This window comes from Anabrus simplex, chromosome 8 (genome assembly GCF_040414725.1).
Source record: "Anabrus simplex isolate iqAnaSimp1 chromosome 8, ASM4041472v1, whole genome shotgun sequence".
NCBI classification, from domain to species: Eukaryota; Metazoa; Arthropoda; class Insecta; order Orthoptera; family Tettigoniidae; genus Anabrus; species Anabrus simplex.
This window is the reverse complement of record NC_090272.1, coordinates 147,020,340-147,042,973: the sequence shown is the minus strand read 5'-3', so window position 1 is coordinate 147,042,973 and position 22,634 is coordinate 147,020,340. Positions and strand designations below refer to the sequence as shown.

The 22,634-nt window shown below is 44.5% G+C and overlaps 1 protein-coding gene and 1 pseudogene across 6 annotated transcripts in view; both read left to right on the top strand.

Annotated features, from left to right (window-relative positions):
• LOC136878904 (uncharacterized) overlaps positions 1 to 22,634 on the top strand; it is a 318,860-nt gene that overhangs the window by 201,877 nt on the left and 94,349 nt on the right. The gene's annotated exons all lie outside the window — the stretch shown is intronic.
• LOC136879446 (5S ribosomal RNA) lies at positions 7,437 to 7,554 on the top strand (annotated as a pseudogene).

Below are 22,634 nucleotides of genomic sequence, written 5' to 3'. Positions count from 1 at the left end.
ATATCTAATTTTTTTTCGTTCTAAAGTGGCTATAGATGTTGCAGCATTATTGTGCGTTGATGAAGAAAAGAAGAAGAAACACGTGGGAGTGAAGGAATAGTTGAAAGAAAAACCACGATTTTCTCATGTCAGTCTCATGAGAATTCTGCACGTACAAAAGCCTACAGATTACATGAACATTCTGTGTATGGGCAGCAACAGTTTTTCTGAATTATTGGAACTGATTTGGCCAAACATTGAGACACAAAAGACTCACATGAGAGATACCATCAGTGCTAAAGAAAGGTTAAGTGTACATTTCGATTTCTAACCTCCTGACCCATGTAGCTCGCCCAGTGATGCATAGTGTGATAAGCTTCCGTACAGCGTACAGTGTGATTGCTTCTTACACAGCTGTAATTGATCGGTTTAATGCACTTCTAAATTGAATGTACAGCAGTGTAGTTTCGTGTGCTGTAGATTTTAAATGTTCACACCGAAAATTTGAAGATTCGTGAGGCTAAATTGCAGAGAGACCGAGCTCGATAGCTGCAGTCGCTTAAGTGCGGCCAGTATCCAGTATTCGGGAGATAGTAGGTTCGAACCCCACTGTCGGCAGCCCTGAAAATGGTTTTCCGTGGTTTCCAATTTTCACACCAGGCAAATGCTGGGGCTGTACCTTAATTAAGGCCACGGCCGCTTCCTTCCCACTCCTAGCTCTTCCCTGTCCCATCGTCGCCATAAGACATATCTGTGTCGGCGCGACGTAAAGTAAATTGTAAATATATATATATATATATATATATTCATCGAAGTTGAAGGGTTTTCTACGGGCGTACGACAACGGTGTGACGGCGACCGCGCTCTCGATTACCGGCACTCTCGGAATAGTGTTTCCTGTTACTATACATTTGGTAACAGTATTTTTCTTTATAATTTGAGTAACCACAACTTCACGAGTGTGTATTAGATTCTCTAATAAATCCTTTTCTAGATTTATCGGGTTTTGTTCTGACGCTCCTCAGTTGCAACTCTCTGACACAGTGACCTAATCCAGTGGATCATAACATCCGTGTTTATCCTTCGTAGAACCTCCTAGACAGGAAACAGTCTACTGCACACAGTATCTCCTTGTGTAGTAGCAAATTAACATTAAGCGTTCTTTTTAACGAGTACGCATGTAGGCAGATATCAACGGCAGAAAATCTTACACGTAAGTAAGAGGGACAAATTCGACAGTTCACAGTGTAGGCTTTCTCAACTCTGGAAGATTGTGATTCCTTTATCAAGGGTTACGGGCACCTTGGCCATCAGTTCCGTACGTAAAATACACTGACTGACAAGCAAATGCAACACCAAAAAGGAGTGGTCAGAACTTTATGCCAATTGCAGGGTAGACTGACGTCACTGAGGTATGCTCATGATGTGAAATGCGCCGCTGTGCTGCGCACGTAGCGAACGATAAATGGGACACGGCGTTGGCGAATGGCCCACTTCGTACCGTGATTTCTCAGCCGACAGTCATTGTAGAACGTGTTGTCGTGTGCCACAGGACACGTGTATAGCTAAGAATGCCAGGCCGCCGTCAACGGAGGCATTTCCAGCAGACAGACGACTTTACGAGGGGTATGGTGATCGGGCTGAGAAGGGCAGGTTGGTCGCTTCGTCAAATCGCAGCCGATACCCATAGGGATGTGTCCACGGTGCAGCGCCTGTGGCGAAGATGGTTGGCGCAGGGACATGTGGCACGTGCGAGGGGTCCAGGCGCAGCCCGAGTGACGTCAGCACGCGAGGATCGGCGCATCCGCCGCCAAGCGGTGGCAGCCCCGCACGCCACGTCAACCGCCATTCTTCAGCATGTGCAAGACACCCTGGCTGTTCCAATATCGACCAGAACAATTTCCCGTCGATTGGTTGAAGGAGGCCTGCACTCCCGGCGTCCGGTCAGAAGACTACCATTGACTCCACAGCATAGACGTGCACGCCTGGCATGGTGCCGGGCTAGAGCGACTTGGATGAGGGAATGGCGGAACGTCGTGTTCTCCGATGAGTCACGCTTCTGTTCTGTCAGTGATAGTCACCGCAGACGAGTGTGGCGTCGGCGTGGAGAAAGGTCAAATCCGGCAGTAACTGTGGAGCGCCCTACCGCTAGACAACGCGGCATCATGGTTTGGGGCGCTATTGCGTATGATTCCACGTCACCTCTAGTGCGTATTCAAGGCACGTTAAATGCCCACCGCTACGTGCAGTATGTGCTGCGGCCGGTGGCACTCCCGTACCTTCAGGGGCTGCCCAATGCTCTGTTTCAGCAGGATAATGCCCGCCCACACACTGCTCGCATCTCCCAACAGGCTCTACGAGGTGTACAGATGCTTCCGTGGCCAGCGTACTCTCCGGATCTCTCACCAATCGAACACGTGTGGGATCTCATTGGACGCCGTTTGCAAACTCTGCCCCAGCCTCGTACGGACGACCAACTGTGGCAAATGGTTGACAGAGAATGGAGAACCATCCCTCAGGACACCATCCGCACTCTTATTGACTCTGTACCTCGACGTGTTTCTGCGTGCATTGCCGCTCGCGGTGGTCCTACATCCTAATGAGTCGATGCCGTGCGCATTGTGTAACCTGCATATCGGTTTGAAATAAACATCAATTATTCGTCCGTGCCGTCTCTGTTTTTTCCCCAACTTTCATCCCTTTCGAACCACTCCTTCTTGGTGTTGCATTTGCTCTGTCAGTCAGTGTATGTTCGACTGGTTGCATATTAGGTAGATGCACATTATTTGCGCTCATCTTTGTGACTTCCATGTTATTGGTTTTACATTTCACAAACTACTTTTCCGGTTTTCGGAGACGCCGAGGTGCCGGAAATTTTCCCCTAAGAGTTCCTTTACGAGACGGTTTATCTGTGGACACGAGGCTGGCGTATTTGAGCACCTTCACATACCAGTGGAATGCGGCGGCAGTAGCGGCGATTAGGAGGGAAGGACGAGGGGGCAGTCGCCTACCCCCCCCCCCACACTTTATGGAGAATTCTTTTTTTTTCATTTTAGCCGCCTGAAACTGGGAATTATTTTAAAATGGCATTTTGTGCAAACTCCGTTGTCTTTTCAGCTAATTATTTCCTTTCATTTCTTTAATTATTAAAAAAATTACTTAGCGGAAATACGCACAAAATGTCTTCCGTCGCGGCTAACCGATTTGTACAGCGCCACAGCATGTAGTGGAGACTCGCGGAGCAAGGTGTAACATGTCCTGCGACGAAGGGTAGCCGGGGTATATTTTTGTCAAGGTCACCCGCTTGTCACGCCGGCTCCGTGGTGTAGGGGCAGCGTGCCTGCCTCTTACCCGGAGGCCCCGTGTTCGATTCCCGGCCAGGTCAGGGATTTTTACCTGGACCAGCCTACGTGATTAGAATTGAGGAGCTATCTGACGGTGAGATAGCGGCCCCGGTCTAGGAAGCCAAGAATAACGGCCGAGGGGATTCATCGTGGTGACCACACGACACTTCGTAATCTTCAGGCCTTTGCGCTGAGCAGCGGTCGCTTGGTAGGCCAAGGCCCTTCAAGGGCTGTAGTGCCATGGGGTTTGGTTTGGTTCACCCGCTTGTCGCACGCATTCGTCGATTCGTCAGTCTCAATCAGTCATTGTGTCTGTTCAGTTCTACCTAGTGTCTGTTACTTTGTTAGTGTGTAGTCAAATACTCAAAATTGTTAATTGTAAATAACACCATATTTCTATTTAATTATAATCCATGCGTAATTACTACTCCTTTACTGAAAGTCTTATTCTATAGTACTACACAGTACAAAAAATTTAGGGCAAATGTTTTTGAACGTATGCCATGCTCCATAAAACAATACTTCACACGCGCCGGGCTAAGTGGCTCAGACGGTTAAGGCGCTGGCCTTCTGACCCCAACTTGGCAGGTTCGATCCTGGCTCAGTCCGGTGGTATTTGAAGGTGCTCAAATACGTCAGCCTCGTGTCGGTAGATTTACTGGCACGTAAAAAGAACTCCTGCGGGACTAAATTCCGGCCCCTCGGCGTCTCCGAAAACCGTAAAAGAGTAGTTAGTGGGACGTAAAACAAATAACATTATTACTTCACACGCAGGTATATTACCAACTAAATCTTTATTCTTTACCGTAGAAGTGTACAAAAGAACATCGATGAATTCGCGTTCATTTTCAGAACACAAACGGAAATATCCAAATAGGGGCGAAAACAAAGTGATACAGTCCTCCAAGGCGGATGTTTATCACAGCTTGGCACCTACGTGGCATCCTCCGTATAAGTCGACGGAGGTCACGTTGTGGTATCAGGTCCCGTCCTTCAATGAGAGCATGTTCGAGGTCTTGGAGAATTTGTGGTGGAACAGGACGCCCACGAACACTTATGTCAAGCCTATCCCACACATGCTCGATGGGATTAAGGTCGGGACTCACTGCTGGCCATTCCGTCTCTTGAATGTCCAGTTCTCGCAAGACAGCTCTGGTGATGCGCGACCGGGCGAGTTGGCCGTGCGGTTAGGGGCGCACAGCTGTGAGCTTGCATCCGGGAGATACTGGGTTCGAATCCCACTGTCGACAGCTCTGAAAATGGTTTTCCGTAGTTTCCCATTTTCACACCAGGCAAATGCTGGGGTTGTACCTTAATTAAGGCCACGGCCGCTCCCTTCCAACTCCTAGCCCTTTCCTATCCCATCGTCGCCATAAGACCTATCTGTGTCGGTGCGACGCAAAGCCACTGGCCAAAAAATAATTGTGTAGCGCGCTACATGAGCCCTGGCATTGTCGTGGATGAGTACGAATTCAGGGCCAACACCGTATGCAGCAACCAACACATTCTGTGGCAGTATCTGCTCGATGTATCCCGCAGCGGTAAGATTGCCACAGACGACGACAAGATCCGTACGGCCATCAATACTGATGACACTCCACACCATCACAGAACGTTGTCCGAATCGGTCGCCTTCCTGGGCAACATTTGGCATGAACTGTTCACCACGGTGTCTCCATACACGTTGGCGTCCATCACGCTGTGTAAGGGGAAATCTGGACTCGTCTGTGAACAACACGGGTCTCCATTGGCGAAGTTGCCAGTTGGCGTGGGTACGGGTGAACAGAAGGCGAGCTGTGCGATGTTGCTGCGTTAAACGTGGCACTCGAACAGGACGTCTGGTCCGTAAGGATACTTCTCTTAACCTGTTCCTTACTCTCTGGTCAGATACCGTGACTCCAGTGACCCTCCCGAGGTCTTGTGGCAGTTGTCTGGCAGTTGCTGAACGACGCCCCAACGCACAGATGCTCAGATATCGGTCATCCTGTGGGGGTGTCATGCGTCCACGACATTGTTCAGCCCTCCTTGTGAAGTGGCCTGTCTCATTGTAGTGATTCCACAAGCGTGAATAACTGACGGAGAGACATTGAGATCCACAGCAACACGACGAAAAGTACGTCCTTCCTGGATCAAAGTGACGGCCCTTGCGACTTGAACCCCGTTAATATGTCTCATGGGATGTGCTGGTTGGCGTACAACGTGCTCCAATGACCGCAGTAGTCTAGTACCTCACAACGACACACGGACCCACCGCTATTCACTTTGTTTTGAGGGGTCAGCTGACAGTTCAATGCATGGCACGCCTACAGATGGAGTATAACTTCGATTTGACATACCCTGAGTAGCTAAGGTCTCAAGGTAAGGTCAACGACCATTGGAACCCCATCTCCAAATTAACGTTCACATACCAGGACGTTACAAAACATGTTCCCCTAATATTTTTTGACTGTGTATTATTACCGCACTTAAGTTAGTAGACTGTCAACCCTCTATCGAAATTCACTCAGAGAGCATTTTATTTTATTTCAATTTCTTTCAATGTTGATTCCTATTCCTCCCTTCCCCCCAATATCTCTTGGACCCGGGGATTTCTTGTTTCTATAAATTTTTGTGCCCAATCCCTTCCCTTGTCCACTTCGAATTCCCAATTGCGGCTACTGTGCGGTGGTGTTGAAACCAGAAAAAAATAAACTCACGGCACTAGAGCACTGACTGGCCTTCATTTATCAACTACCCGCTGATCATTCGGAAAGCCTGCAGATCAGCGCGACTGGGCTTGAACCCTCGAAACATAAATTCAGAAGGCCAGCACTCTTCGATCTGAGCCAGTCATCCCGGTTGCGACTTCCATTCCCGGTTCAGTAAACAGTGGGTTGGCATTAAGGGATGTTTAAGAAAGAGGAACTAGTGATTTTTCCTTCCTCCAGACTTTTTCCCAATTTCTTGTAGACAGCATTCCATGTGAATTTCGCTCGGATTTAAGATCGACTGCAATTTCTTACGTCAATTCTATGAAGAGGGATATAATCACTATTGCGTGTTTCTATGGTGGTTGGTAGTGTGGTGTGTATTGTGCAAGTTAACACGACGTTTCCAAGCTAGAGGAAATAAAAAGACGCGTCTAAAACCGCATGCCCACCCGGGAATCTAACACAGAGCCCTCTATACCGAAGGCCAGTACGCTGACCATTCAAACATACAATTAGTCAGCTATGTTAGTAAACTGACTGGCACATAGCAAAATATCCTATTTAGGATAAAATTTTATCCCTCCGGCAATGAGAGAGCGGCTAGGCGCACTGTCGGCAACCCTGAAGATGGTTTTCCGTGGTTTCACATTTTTCACCAGGTAAATGCTGGGTGTGTACATTAGATAACGCCACATTCCCTTCCTTTCCACTCCTAGCCCTTTCCTATCCCACCGTCGCCATAAGACCTATTGTGTCGGTGCGATATAAAGTAAATAGTAAAAAAAAGTAATTGTATCACTGTGGCGTCTCTCAAAACCGGTAGTAGTTGAATGAATGTTAAACATTTATTATTATTATTATTATTATTATTATTATTATTATTATTATTATTATTATTATTATTATTATTATTATTATTATTATTATTATTATGTGTTTATTTCGTAATCCGTTTACCGTCCAGGGTTGTTTTTTCCCTCGAACTGAGCGAGGGATCCCACCTCTCCCGCCTCAAGGCCAGTGTTCTGTAGCGTGAGACTTTGGGTTGGGGATACAACTGGGAAGGATGACCTGTACCGCGCCCACGCGGCCTCATCTGCTATGCTGAATAGGAGCTTTGCGGGTGATGGGAAGATTGAAAGGGATAGAAAAGCAAGAAAAAAGGAAGCGACCGTGGCGTTAAGTTAGGTACCATCCCGGTATTTGCCTGGAGAAGAAGTGGGAAACCACGGAAAACCACTTCGAGGATGGCTGACGTGGGATTCGAGCCCCCCTCTACTCAGTTGACCTCCCGAGGCTGAGTGAACCCCGTTCCAGCCCTCGCACCACTTTATTTTCACATTCCGTAGCAGAGGAGCCGGAAATCGAACCTGGGCGTCCGGGAATGGCAACTAATCACACTAACCACTACACCACAGAGACAGCCAATGGCCATACCATGTTGAATACACCGGTTCTCGTCCGATCACAGCAATTAACCAACATTGGGCGTGGTCAGTACTTGGATGGTGACCGCTTGGGAACACCACGTGCCGTTGGCTCAATTCCCTTTTTACCACAGAGGCAGACAAGATTTATTTTACTTGTTCTTTCTCCGCAGTTTTTACAGTAAAACATTACTGACCCCAACTCAGATGAAAATAAAAGTCACCATTGTACCTTCCTTTCACAATACCTAGTGGATTATTTACCATGGCTGAACGTATAGATAGTGGGTTCGAACCCGACTGTCGGCAGCCCTGAAGATGGTTTACTGTCGTTTCTCATTTTCACATCAGGAAAACACCGGAGATGTACGGTGCGACGTAAAGCAAATGGTAGGAAAAAATGAATGTGTAGAAGTCTATAAGAGATTTTGCTGCCTAGGAAACGATTGTATTATACGCTCATGCTGGTAATATCGTGTCCTGAGCATTAAGTTACGTAAATAAAAGCAGCACGCTTTTAACATCTAAATTGGACTTCTTTCAGCAGTTCCATACAAAGAACGCCATTTATAAAGTGTGCTCTCCTCCATGCGCCCTGGTGTGAGATTTCCAAGATCCTACAATTCATAATACTCTGTCAGGATGGTGTAATACAACTCCAAGGTAAAATATTAACTCAGTCGGTTCAACACCACCGACCCAACTGCATGAAAAATATAAATAAGACGTTTATTTTAGGAGTTGGAAGATGTTTAAAAATAAGATCAAAGTCCTTTAGCTAAAGCTTCGTTCACTTGCCGTCAATAAGAAGTAGGCCTATGACCGCCTCTGTAGCGTAGCGGTTAACGCTATTAGCTGCAGTCTCCTCGTCGCCCCGGGTTCGATTCACCTGCCGCATGGTAAGAACCTTCCTATCACAGGAGTAGAAGTCGGGAGAACGCGATAACAGTCTGCCTCCTGATCAGTGAATCACCGCAGCGAGTGAAATGTGAATAATAATAATAATAATAATAATAATAATAATAATAATAATAATAATAATAATAATAATAATTTGGTTCCTTGGCTTCGTGACTATCGTTTCGGCCTTTATTTTACAGAGCCTCCGGTTCTATTCCCGACCGGTACCTCAATTGTAACTGCATATCGTTAATTCCTCTAGCCGGGAGGCTAGTTGTTTATATTTATCTACATATACACGCAACATATCAGACTACTAGCCACCATAGAAACATATAATACTGATTACGTCCCATCACACAGCGTTGGTGTCAGGAAAGGAATTCAGCCTTAAAACGGGGCCAAATCCACACGACGTGCTGACTAATGAATTTAGAGATAGGATGATGATAATAATAATAATAATAATTAATAATAATTAATAATAATGTTGCTTCCCCCCTGTAAGTGAGGCCGGTAGAATGCACTCACGGTATCCCTAGCCTGTCGTAAAAGGTGAGCTGATTTAAACGGGGGGCTAGGGGCTCTCGTTTTAGGAGCATGGGTTGGCGACCACGGGTGCTTTAACTGAGCCTGGAATTGCTTCCACTTGTGTCGGGCTCTTCGCCTTTGTCTTTCCTATTCGACCTCTCTTGGTCAACTCTAATTCTTTTCCTTCCCCTACGGTATTAGTGCATTTGAAGCCTAGGGAGTCTTTTCATCCTCACGTCCTTTGTGGCCCTTGTCTTTCTTTCGCCAATATCTTCTTTCTTAGATTTGTGGAACCTCTTCTAATTTTCCCTCTACTTAGTGCTAATAGAGAATGGTTGCTAAGTTGTACTTCCTCTTGAAACAATGGAAACTTGATAAACTACATTCCCTCCATTTTAAAATGAAACTGGCCAATTAAAGGGTGATGTATGTGAAATACAGGCCGTAGTGTAAATAACCACCAAGCACACACTTTCCATGAAATATACAGTATTGGTGATTCAAATTTTGCACAATGAATGATGACATTACCTAGGTAACAACAGTTTGTGGGAAACCACCGATAACCACTTCCAAGATGGCTGAGGTGGGAATCGAACCCACCTCTACTCAGTTGACCTCCCAAGGCTGCGTTCCAGCCCTCGTACCTACATTCAAATTCCGTGGCAGAGCCAAGAATTAAACCCGGACCGGGCGAGTTGGCCGTGCGGTTAGGGGCGCGCGGCTGTGAGCTTGCATCCGGGAGATAGCAGGTTCGAATCCCACTGTCAGCATCCCTGGAGATGGTTTTCCGTGGTTTCCCATTTTCATACCAGGCAAATGCTGGGGCTGTACCTTAATTAAGGCCGCGGCCGCTTCCTTCCAACTCCTAGACCTTTCCTGTCCCATCGTCGCCATAAGACCTATCTGTGTCGGTGCGACGTAAAGCAACTAGCAAAAAAATTTAAACCCGGGCCTCCGGGGATGGCAGCTAATCACGCTAACCACTACACCATAGAGGCGGACGGGATTGAACTTACGGGTATAAATTATTTTGCTACTGACAGAGTTAACTGGTTATAATGAACTGTAAAAGCCTTGAACAGAGCCCAAAGGAGTCAAAATAGTTATTTGCCTTACAAGGGCCGAAAATGAGCCTTTACGAATGAGTTGAGATTTTTTTTTTTTACGTTACACCAACACATCGAAGGTTTTCGGCGACGCAAGGATAGGACTATGAAGGAAGCGGCCATGGCCTTAATTAAGATACAGCCCCACAATTTGCCTGGTGTAAAAACAGGAAACCACGGGAAACCATCTTCAGGGCTGCCAACCAACCATCTCCCGAATGTAAGCCCACAGCTCAGCGAACCTAAGTGCACGGCCAACTCGCTCGGTTTCGATGACACTGATGTCTTTGTTCATGATGATTCCTCCGTCGGATGGAGACGTTAAGCCTTGAACAGAGCCCAAAGGAGTAGGCATTTGCCGACACCAGGTTTCACCCTCTACCTATCTCGTCGTCATCATCCCATACCCATACGAGCAGGTCACCCTTGCACCAGGCAAGCCGGAACATGTCCTCGGACACTACCGGCACCAAAAGCCATAAGCTAAATGAATACATTCCTGGCCTTTTCCCAATTTATTGAGGTCGTCACGTGAGTTACGAGTACATTTGGCCCAGGGTTACGGCCTGATGCCCTTCCTGACACCAATCCTATGTGGAGGGATGTATTCATTATTGTAGCGTGAGTGTAGATGAAGAGAAATGAAAACAAGAACAAACACCTAGTTTCCGAGACAGAGGAATAAACCTAAAAGAAACCGGTGCTCTGTGAACCTAAGACCAGTACTGTGTGAACACTAATCAGAGGAACATAGGAAGAGGTCCGGCCCAAGGGAAGTGGGGTACTGGCAGAAGAAAGATGAGAGGAACAGAACGATGAAAAATGAAGACTAGCTTGTCAATTAAGGTCTTGTATGTTACTTTTTACTAGGGGCTGCCTGGCCGAGGCTGTAAAGGCGTGCTCGCTCGCCCGGAAGGACGTGGGTTCGATTTCCCGTCAGGAAGTCGTAAAATTTAAGAAACAAGATTTCAACTTCCGAAGGTGCACATGGCCCTGAGATTCACCCAGCCTACACCAAAAATGAGTACCATGTTAATTCCTGGGGGCAAAAGCGAGCCGGCGGGCGTAGAGCTAACCATAAAGTACCGAGGTTACGGATGGTAGAAGCCTTTATCTTCCACTCCTCCAAGAGCCTTCATGGCCTGTACGGAGATGACTTTGCTCTTTTATTACTTTTCACTGTCTAGCGTGCCATCGGTTATTTTCCTTTAAAACCATCATGAAACCCCTCATTTGACTTCAGTTAAGTATTTGATTGCATTACACATAAATCCATTCGACTGATTTGATGACTGAAAATTAACATTTTTAAACAGTTAAATTTTAGGAATAAGATACATTTTTGCCTTAAAATTTGTAAAAAATGAGGCCGAAGAATTAATTGTGACATACTTCTTTATTAAAGCGTAATGTTGAAATATGTTGTAAGATTTTCGAACTATTTATTAAATGTTAAAACATTAAAATATGTTAGTATGTTGAGTGGAAGCCTCCGTGGCTCAGGCGGCAGCACGCTGGCCTCTCACCGCTGGATACCGTGGTTCAAATCCCGGTCACTCCATGTAAGATATGTGCTAGACAAAGCGGAGGCAGGACAGGTTTTTCTCCCTGTCATCTTTCATTCCAGCAACACTCTCCATTATCATCTCATTTCATCTCTCAGTCATTTATCATTGCCCCAGAGGAGTGCGACAAGCTTCTGCTACTGCTATTTTGTTTTACGTCGCACCGACACAGATATGTCTTATGGCGACGATGGGAGAGGAAAGGCCTAGGAAGTGGAAGGAAGCGGCCGTTGCCTTAATTAAGGTACAGCCCCGGCATTTGCCTGGTGTGAAAATGGGAAACCACGGAAAACCATCTTCAGGGCTGCCGACAGTGGGGCTCGAATCCACTATCTCCCGATTACTGGATACTGGCCGCATTTAAGCGACTGCAGCTATCGAGCTCGGTACGCGACAAGCTTCGGCAGCCGGCACATTTCCTATCCTCGCCACTAGATGGGGGCTTCATTCATTCTATTCCTGACCCGGTCGAATGACTGGAAACAGGCTGTGGATTTTCATTTTCAGTATACTGTGTGGCGAGCCATAGCAGTTATGTTCGCGTGTCACCTAGTGTCACGCGTGTTAAGTTCACCATTCCTGCCCTAGAGCGTGGAGCCTGGCACAAGTAAGTAGAAGCCATGTCACCTCGGCTAAGACCCCTGTGGTCACCAACCCACGCTCCAAATTTGAGAATCCCTGGAGGATAAGATTACTTACTAAGACCAATATTGACATATTTATCCTTAGGGAACGATTGATGTTATCAGGTTCTTTTTAAAGTAATTAAGCCATTTGTTTAACGTCCCACTAACACATCGAAGGGTTTCGACGAAGGAAGGCGGGAAAGGGTTATGATTGGCCTTAATAAATATATATCCCCAGCATTTGCCTAGTGCGAAAATGGAAAACCACGGAAGTCCATCTTCATGGCAGCCGACGGTGAAATTCGAACCCACTATCTGCCGAATGCAAGCTCACAGCTGAACGACCCTAACCGCACGGCCAACTCGCTCGGAAGATTCCTTGTAGTTCTTGAGATAGAAAACCTATGATTGCCTTCAGTTGAGGTAGCATATCGAAACAAATGTTTTCCATCTCACCAACAAGGACGAAAGGTACAACCTCTTAAAATAACTTAGCAGTTCACAAGATGGATGATCAAAAATGTCTCACGTCTCTGAAATGAATTAAGGAAAAACAAAATCATCTATGCATAAGCCACAGAGGTCTCTGTAGGTGTGAAATGTAAAAGCGTCGCACTAACTCAGATAAGTTTTCAGCACGATGGGGCAGGGAAAGGCTAGTACTGGGAAGGAAGCAGCCATAGCCTTATTTGAGGTACAGCCTCAGCATTTGCCTAGTGTGAAAATAGTAAACCACGGAAAATCATCATCAAACGCTCCATATCGTGAATGCAAGCTCACAGCTTGGTATTCATTTCTCTTGAAATCTTAAAGAACTCCAGGAACATATAACTCTCCAGTTTAGTCTTGCTTTTTAACCCATATATGCCCAACTTATTTTTCCATTTCCAGTTACTATCATATTCTTTTAAAGTAACATAAAGAGCCTCAAGAGTTGTGTAATAAAGTGAAAATAACTATCCCATTGACCAGTTGCAAAGTAATAGCCGTCCCAAAAATCTCAAAGTGGCTGTACCTCTGTGAACTTGACATTAGGATTCAGGGCATCGATGTCGTGAAATGTGCAAATAATGAAGCAGCTCCTCAAATCTGTATCAGAAAATCGAACCTGCAACTCCAGGATATGATTTGTCAGTGTTCTATCTACAGTAAATCTAAAAAACTATTATAATTGTGTGAAATACAATTTAATTATAACACATTTTGATATATAAAGTGATATAATCACTCATATACTTGAAGCTTAAATCCATATAGGACTTTCCAGTTGTATGAAACAGTGTATCCCTCATATGCCCACACCGTATTTTTGGGGAAGCAAAATTAATGAGTCTCTAGAGTTTCCAAATGAATAAATATGACCAGTTTCTTGTTTCAGTATTATTCCTCAACTTTTAATGAATAAAGAAACACAAAAAATATATTTACAAAACAATAAAGTAATTTATTTTCTTTCTATTCAGGGACATCTTGCCTAGTACAGCTGGCACATATTCACCAGTGGCTAACTGGTCAAATAATGTAGCTCTGTGTTTGAATATGATAAGCTGTATGCGGTCTTACCACCTTAATTCAACCACACAATAAAACTTCTACTAATACATATATTACCTCACAAAAAGAAGTAACAACAAGCTGCCCCAAAATTGAGGTGATGGGCATACATGGGTTAATTCTTCGCTTTCTGACATCGAACAAAGGCGTTCCCCATAAAGGGAATCAATAACGTGTGTGTTTGAGTCATCTCCATGCCACCCTATCCTGTGCTAACCTTTTCATTTCTACGTACCTATTTCATCCTACAACTGCTCTAATCTGCTTGTCATATTCATACCTTGGTCTACCCCTACCGTTCTTACCACCTACACTTCCTTATAAAACCAACTGAAAAAATCCTGGGTGTCTTAAGATATGTCCTATCATTCTATCTCTTCTTCTCGTCAAATTTAGCCAAATCGATCTTCTCTCACACAATTCGATTCAGTATCTCTTCATTCGTGATTCGATCTATCCATCTCACCTTCAACATTCTTCTGTAACACCACATTTCAAAAGCTTCTATTCTCTTTCTTTCTGAGCTAGTTATCGTCCATGTTTCACTTCCATACAATGCCACGCTCCACACGAAAGTCTTCAAAAACATCTTTCTAATTCCTATATCAATGTTTGAAGTGAGCAAATTTCTTTTCTTAAGAAAGCTCTTCCTTGCTTGTGCTAGTCTGCATTTTATGTCCTCCTTACTTCTGCCATCGTTAGTTATTTTACTGCCCAATTAACAATACTCATCTACTTCCTTTAAGACTTCATTTCCTAATCTAATATTTCCTGCATTATCTGCCTTCGTTCGACTGCACTCCATTACTTTTGTTTTGGACTTATTTATTTTCATCTGGTACTCCTTACCCAAGACTTCGTCCATACCATTCAGCAACTTCTCGAGATCTTCTGCAGTCTCAGATAAAATAACAATATCATCGGCAAATCTCAAGGTTTTGATTTCCTCTCCTTGGACTGTGATTCCCTTTCCAAATTTCCCTTTGATTTCCTTTACTGCCTGTTCTATGTAAACATTGAAAAGGAGAGGGGACAAACTGCAGCCTTGCCTCATTCCTTTCATAAAAATTTCACATAATTCCCGTTCGTTAATAAGGGTCGTGATAGAAATCTGGTGAAGGATAAAGTCAAGTCTACTGAATTACGAGCTGAGATTGACCATGCCTGTTCACATTTGATGGAATGCCAACTTGCAAAACAATAGCATATTGTTGTCATCTCTGGCTGTAGATAAACGATTAACATTTCTACAAGATATAGAGGGAGAGAGCGAAAGATCAACTTGATCTTAAATTTAAACTTTGGACAAGGACCAATGCAATGAATTAAAAGCACTTCTTGCACATAACAACAAGATAGCTAAAAGAAATTCCTGACGGCCGTGTTGTGTTTTATTTAGCCTGGCTTCGTTTCAGAGTCTCTGCGAGTACAGCACAGCTTGGCGAATAGGAGCCCATTGTTTTGTTTAACCGCCTCCGCAATCATAAAATTAGATCAGTATACACTAATTTCCCCATTCCGATAACGTAAATCACCAATCTTAGGAATCCTCTTCGATCCTAGGAGCAGCCTGCAGTATATCAACGGCAACTAATACATTTGTCAGTTCACTGATATTCGCACACTTTGTCGTAAGGAAATTGTAATTAAAGTAACATCTCGACGATCCGTCGCTCGATTAATCTTTCTACAGATTATCTGTCGACATAAAATATTGTGGGCTTTTTTTTTTTTTTTTTTTTTTTTTTTTTTTTTTTTTTTTTTTTTTGCTAGTTGCTTTACATCGCACCGACACAGATACGTCTTATGGCGACGATAGAAGACGAAAGGCCTATGAGTTGGAAAGAAGCGGCCGTGGCCTTAATTGTACAGCCCCAGCATTTGCCTGGTGTGAAAATGGTAAACCACGGAAAACCATATTCAGGGCTGCCGACAGTGGGATTCGAACCCACTATCTCCTGGATGCAAGCTAACAGCCGCGTGCCTCTATCCGCACGGCCAACTCGCCCGGTTATTGTGCTTTTAAAAGCAGAGTGGTATACATATTTTTTTTATTTCGTACTATATCTAATTTCATATCATTACGTTCTTCAAAATAATGTGGAAAGCGGAACTTGAAGATACTGTGTAGTTTCCTGCAGTCTTCGCACACGTAATGAGAACAGAGGGCTGTTGCGTAATATGTACTAAAATGAAGTAACAACAATCATTCAAGGAAAGGTTTTCTGGGCTCCTGTATGACATATATTTAAATAGGTAGAAGTAGTAAATAGTAGGCTCTCTTATTAAAGTTTTTGTTGTTTTTAGCGAAATGGATTTATAAATAATTTGGCTTGAAATTGTGAAAGATGTAGGCGTAGCCTTAAGAAATATACAATACCAGCATTTTCTCTGTAAAAACACAACAAAACAATAATTGAAGGATAGTTGACGGTAAGGAACCTCGGCCTGCAGGAAGCACTCGAACTCATACTAGCCGATGACGCGACTACTGCTTATCTCGTCATTCGATTTATGTGTGAGAGTGGAATAATCAAGAGTATGTACATTTCAAGTGTTCTATTACTTAGGGAACTTGGAACTTAAGATCCCTTTTGATTTGTTAGTAACCTTTTCGGCTTAATCTATTTTTGTTTTATTTTGTAATTAATTTCGAAATTCCTTCGTTTAATCATCATCATCATCTCTTTACCCTCCAGGTTCGGTTTTTCCCTCGGACTTAGCGAGGGATCCCACCTCTACCGCCTCAGGGGTAGTGTCCTGGAGCTTCAGACTCTTGGTCGGGGGATACAACTGGGGAGTATGACCAGTACCTCGCCCAGGCGGCCTCACCTGCTATGCTGAACAGAGGCCTTGTGGAGGGATGGGAAGATTGGAAGGGATAGGCAAGGAAGAGGGAAGGAAGCGGCCGTGGCCTTAAGTTAGGTACCATCCCGGCATTCGCCTGGAGGAGAAGTGGGAAACCACGGAAAACCACTTCCAGGATGGCTGAGGTGGGAATCGAACCCACCTCTACTCAGTTGACCTCCCGAGGCTGAGTGGACCCCGTTCCAGCCCTCGTACCACTTTTCAAATTTCGTGGCAGAGCCGGGAATCGAACCCGGGCCTCCGGGGGTGGCAGCTAATCACGCTAACCACTACACCACAGAGGCAGACCTTCGTTTAATAAATTATTTTATTTTAATTTGTTCCCACTTAATTTGTTCAGTGAGGATGATTACCTAGTTGTAATTCCTCTTAAAACAAAAATCACCACCATCACAACCACCACCTCCTTATGAATGCCTAAGTAGATGCCATTCTAACCAGTCCTTTAATTAACGGAGCCAGGCGGTCATTTTTTTTTATTATAACTAAGATGTAAGATGATAGCTATGGTTACACAGGTGGTAGAGATGATTGATTTATGGAGAAATGTAATGGCAAAACGATCACCTCTTTGAAGTCCGGCTCCATAGCTAAATGGTTAGCGTGCTGGCCTTTGGTCACAGGGGTCCCGGGTTCGATTCCCGGCAGGGTCAGGAATTTTAACCTTAATTGGTTAATTTCTCTGGCACAGGGACTGGGTGTATGTATCGTCCTCATCATCATTTCATCCTCATCACGACGCGTAAGTCGCCTACGGGTGTCAAATCAAAAGACCTGCACCTGGCGAGCCGAACATGTCCTCGGACACTCCCGGCACTAAAAGCCATACGCCATTTCATTTTTTTTTTTTTTACCTCTTCGAAAAAAACAAAGGGAAATCCAACCTTTCGAAAACGAAGATTTCCGCGAAAGAAAGGAAAGTGCTACGAAAATGAAAAACTCCATACTATCGACATCGTAAAAGAACAAAGGAGTACACATAGAAAAGAAGATAAGGAGTAGTCTGAAACGAGTAGATTGAAGCAATGCCATTAGAAGTTCTAAGGTTGCTAAATACGTCTCACAAGGTGCAAAATGATGTGAGATACTGTATGTCCAATTAAATATACCGGCATCTGGAAGTCTCATATTGTTGCTTGTCCTCTTTTCCTCTTTAATCCAACTTCAACATATTGCACATCGTCTCCCTTCCTCCTCGCTTGATTAATCAATTATTACATCTTACCTCACAGAAGAGACATCCCACTCTTATTAATGTTTTTGTTGGTTTTAGCGAAATGGATTTATAAATAATTTGGCTTGAAATTGTGAAATATGTAGGCTTAGTCTTAAGAAAGATACAATACCAGCATTTTCCCTGTAAAACACAAGAAAAATTAACTGAAGGATAGTTGACAGTAAGGAACCTCGGCCTGCAGGAGATACTCACTTCCTTGCCTTTTTTAAGTGGAAACGAGATCCACGATTTTCCAGGATTCGATTTGTATTTTGCGTTGTTTTACCAATAAGAAGGAATTTAGATTCCCACTCAGAACGCCAGCAACATTTACGTCTGAGAGAACAGAGTCTAAACTACTTGTTAGGTAGGCCTGAAGATTTCCAGCTCATATCACATAACAACTGACATGCCGATCTCGGGACCAGTAATTTTGTCATTCAGGTATTGTTCTCGGTACAGCACGAATCATCAGATTGGTTATAAAATAAATGTTATCTGAAGTAGAATAGCGGTGATGAAATATGATGAGCTCATTACAATGTTTTGGAGATGGAAGTAACGTTGAATACACCCCTGTCCGCAGACCAGACAGTTTGAAGGCTATGTATCGCTCAAAATAGCCGCCTCAATGTCCGGACGAGACTGGTCCGCCCGCATCGTGCGCCCTCGTAAACATCATATCTTGGCGCTTTCACAAGGCTTCCGGGCCCTCCTTCATCAAAACTTCATACAAATGCTGTAAGTTTTGTGTCGGAGAGTTTGTATTCTGTCATCGTAGGGCGAAGTGCATCAAAGAGGTGGCAGAGTAGATTGTAATATGATTGTGATTTTTAAACTGTAAACTTCCACAGCCGCCAGAATGGGAAACTTGTTAAATTCCTTCTCTTTCACTGTCGTGTCATCATTTGGAACCTTTTTTTTTTCAACCATCCCGTTGAGACCCCTCCAGTGTAATGTCGCAATGTATAGAGTGTCTGAAACTTTATGTGCATTACATGTTAGTTTTGTTTGTCTACCTTTTAGACCTGTTTCATAAAAATAGGTTGGGGAAGAGGTGAGATGAAATTTTGTGGCATATTTTTACTGTATATTTTCCTAATGCCAAACTAAGTTGAGAGCCTAATGGAGATTTAATGAATGATGGTGAATAAAATTGGGTAAGGAAGCGGAAGGAATCGGTTGTGTCCTATGAATAGGAACTGTCCAAAATTAAAATCCATGAACTGGCCACATCTCGAACTATGAGCCTCCGGGTAAGATATAGGAATATAGACTTGGGATATACCGATAGACTAACAAGTGGCATTGGCCGATGTACTATTTTCGTTAGATACTTCAGACTGGAAAAATTGAAGTATCGAAGTAAAAATGTTATTTGAATGTCCGACTCTTCTCCCGATTCTCTACGGGATCTGGTATGAAGTGAGATGAATTTTTGTAGCGAGTTTTTACGACCTGATGCTCTTCCTGACGTCAACCTCATCAGAGGATTTAATGAGATGAAATGAATGGCGTGATATATTATAGTAGGAAAGGAGAGGATGAAACCTGGCACCGGCACATAGCCTACTCCTACCCAATAGCACCAAAAGGTCTGCTCAAAGCTTAAGGTTTCCATCCGACGGACGAATTAGCATCAACAGCGTTATATTCCCTCGCTTCAAATGAACATTGCGGAGAGGTACGGAACTGAATCCAGGGTTTTGGCACACAATATATTTTTTTTATTTTTTTTTTTCTAGTGGTTTTACGTCGCACCGACACAGATAGGTCTTGCGGCGACGATGGAACAGGAAAGGGCTAGGAGTTAGAAGGAAGCGGCCGTGGCCTTAAGTAAGGTACAGCCCCAGCATTTGTCTGGTGTGAAAATGGGAAACCACGGAAAACCATCTTCAGGGCTGCCAACAGTGGGGTTCGAACCCACTATCTCCCGAATACTGGTTGCACTTAAGCGACTGCAACTATCGAGCTTGGTGGTACACAATCTAGTGATCAAAAATTGTGTAACATCACCTCTCCTACCACGTTGTGCAACATTCTGATGGTGAATGTTTTTCTTTTATTATTATTACTAATCATATACAATCGTATCAGCACAAAAATGTTAATACATAACCGGTTTTCGGACACTAGGGTCCATCATTAGTGTTAAAATTTTAAATATTTAATTCCACATGCGTGTGGCGTTAAATTGAATTAAAATAAGTTTAAAAAATTTGAAATGTATCCCTGTTGACATCGACTGTAAAATAAGAAAACAAAAAACAAGTGTAAAAGTATGCAAATAATACATATAAACTTACAGTAATATTAATAATGGCCTCCGGAGAGGTCTGGTGCGGGTCCTTTTCTCGTAGACGACCTATTAAGCGACCTGCATGTTTGTGAAGATGAGGGCCCTACCTAGGATGATTTTTAATCCTGAATACGCTACACACACACACAGCCCTCGAGGTACTGGAATTAACCAATTAAGGTTAAAATTCCCGACCCGGCCGGGAATCGAACCCTTGACCCTCTGGACCAAAGGCCAGCACGCTAACCATTTAGCCATGAAGCCGGACATAAACTTGTGATGATGTTGTAGAAGGTATGAACATACCATAGGAAGGGCTGGCTGGCTTTTCCTCGTGCTCAGGCTGTTGCTCCAGTACTAAACACACGTTCACCTTTAAATACGGAACGTGCTGCAGCACTCAATTTGACGCCACACCCATGTGGAATTAAATAATTAAAATTTAGCACTGATGACGTACCTTAGTGTCCGAAAACCAGTTATGTATTTTTTTTTTTTTTGTGCTGATTCGACTATACATGACTAATAATAAAAGTACTATATCAGCACTGTTACTAAGAAATGGCTTTGATATTTTATAACGATTAGAATTTTTTTCGACCCACGGAACTCGAACTCGAACCATATAGGCTAGACTTGATGCCTCCATCATGGCCATCAGGCGGGCTGAAGTAAAGATTTTCTTTTCTTTTTTTTTCTTTTTTGCTAGGGGCTTTACGTCGCACCGACACAGATAGGTCTTATGGCGACGATGGGATAGGAAAGGCCAAGGAGTTGGAAGGAAGCGGCCGTGGCCTTAATTAAGGTACAGCCCCAGCATTTGCCTGGTGTGAAAATGGGAAACCACGGAAAACCATCTTCAGGGCTGCCGATAGTGGGATTCGAACCTACTCTCTTCCGGATGCAAGCTCACAGCCACGCACCTCCACGCGCACGGCCAACTCGCCCGGTCTTTTTTTTTTCTCTTCTTAATCTGTTTATCCTCCAGGGTCGGTTTTTCCCTCGGACTCAGTGAGGGATCCCACCTCTACCGCCTCAAGGGCAGTTTCCTGGAGATTCAGACTCCGGGTCGGGGATACAACTGGGGAGAATGACCAGCACTTCGCCCAGGCGGCCTCACCTGCTATGCTAAACAGGGGCCTTATGGGGAATGGGAAGATTGGAAGGAATAGGCAAGGAAGAGGGAAGGAAGCGGCCGTGTCCTTAAGTTAGGTGCCATCCCGGCATTTGCCTGGAGGAGAAGTGGGAAACCACGGAAAACCACTTCGAGGATGGCTGAGGTGGGAATCGAACCCACCTCTACTCAGTTGACCTCCCGAGGCTGAGTGGACCCCGTTTCAGCCCTCGTACCACTTTTCAAATATCGTGGCAGAGCCGGGAATCGATCCCGGACCTCCGGGGATGGCACTTTTTCTATTTGCTTTTCCTAATTATATTTTTCTAAAAGCTTTATGTCACGCCGACTCAGGCAGGTTTTATGGCGGCGATCGGATAAGACAAGGCTAGCACTGGAAAGAAAGTGAAAGTTACAGCGGCCTTAATTAAGATTCTTTCTTTCTTTCTTTCTTTCTTTCTTTCTTTCTTCCTTTCTTAGCCCGTTTACCCTCCAGGGTTGGTTTTTCCCTCGGACTTATTGAGGGATCCCACCTCTACCACCTCAAGGGCAGTGTCCTGGAGCTTCAGACTCTGGGTCGGGGATACAACTGGGGAGGATGACCAGTACCTCGCCCAGGCGGCCTCACCTGCTATGCTGAACAGGGGCCTTGTGGGGAATGGGAAGATTAGAAGGAATAGGCAAGGAAGAGGGAAGGAAGCGGCCGTGGCCTTAAGTTATGTACCATCCCGGCATTTGCCTGGAGGAGAAGTGGGAAACCACGGAAAACCACTACGAGGATGGCTGAGGAGGGAATCGAACCCCCATCTACGCACTTGATATCCCGAGGCTGAGTGGACCCCGTTCCAGCCCTCGCACCACTTTTCAAATTTCGTGGCAGAGCCGGGAATCGAACCCAGGCCTCCGGCGGTGGCAGCTAATCACACTAACCACTACACCACAGAGGCGGACCTTAAGATACAGAGCAAAAATAGGAAACCAGGGAAAACCTTCTTCAGGGCTGCCGACAGTGGTGTTCGAATCCACCATCTCTCGAATGCAAACTAACAGCCACACAGTCCGAACCGCGCAGCCAATTGGCTCGGTTCAAAAGTAAAGATTATATCGAACCATGAGAATTGAGTAACATCCTAGCTATCGAAAACCTAACAAACTATGGATCTGTAAAAGTAAGAGATGAAACAATTCCGAAATAAGGAGTATGAAACGGACTAGTCTAGCAGAAGTAAATAAAAGCATATGCATGTAACAAAATAAACCGTGACGATGGTTTTTTTAGCGGTTGTCGCTATCTGTTGCTAGATGCAGTATTTTTGCAACTGTCTCTTGGCACAGGCCAGAACAAAATGTAGCTTCAACCAAAGTCCCGGTCTCATTTATGACTGTGATAATATGGACGCTGCTGAAGCTGA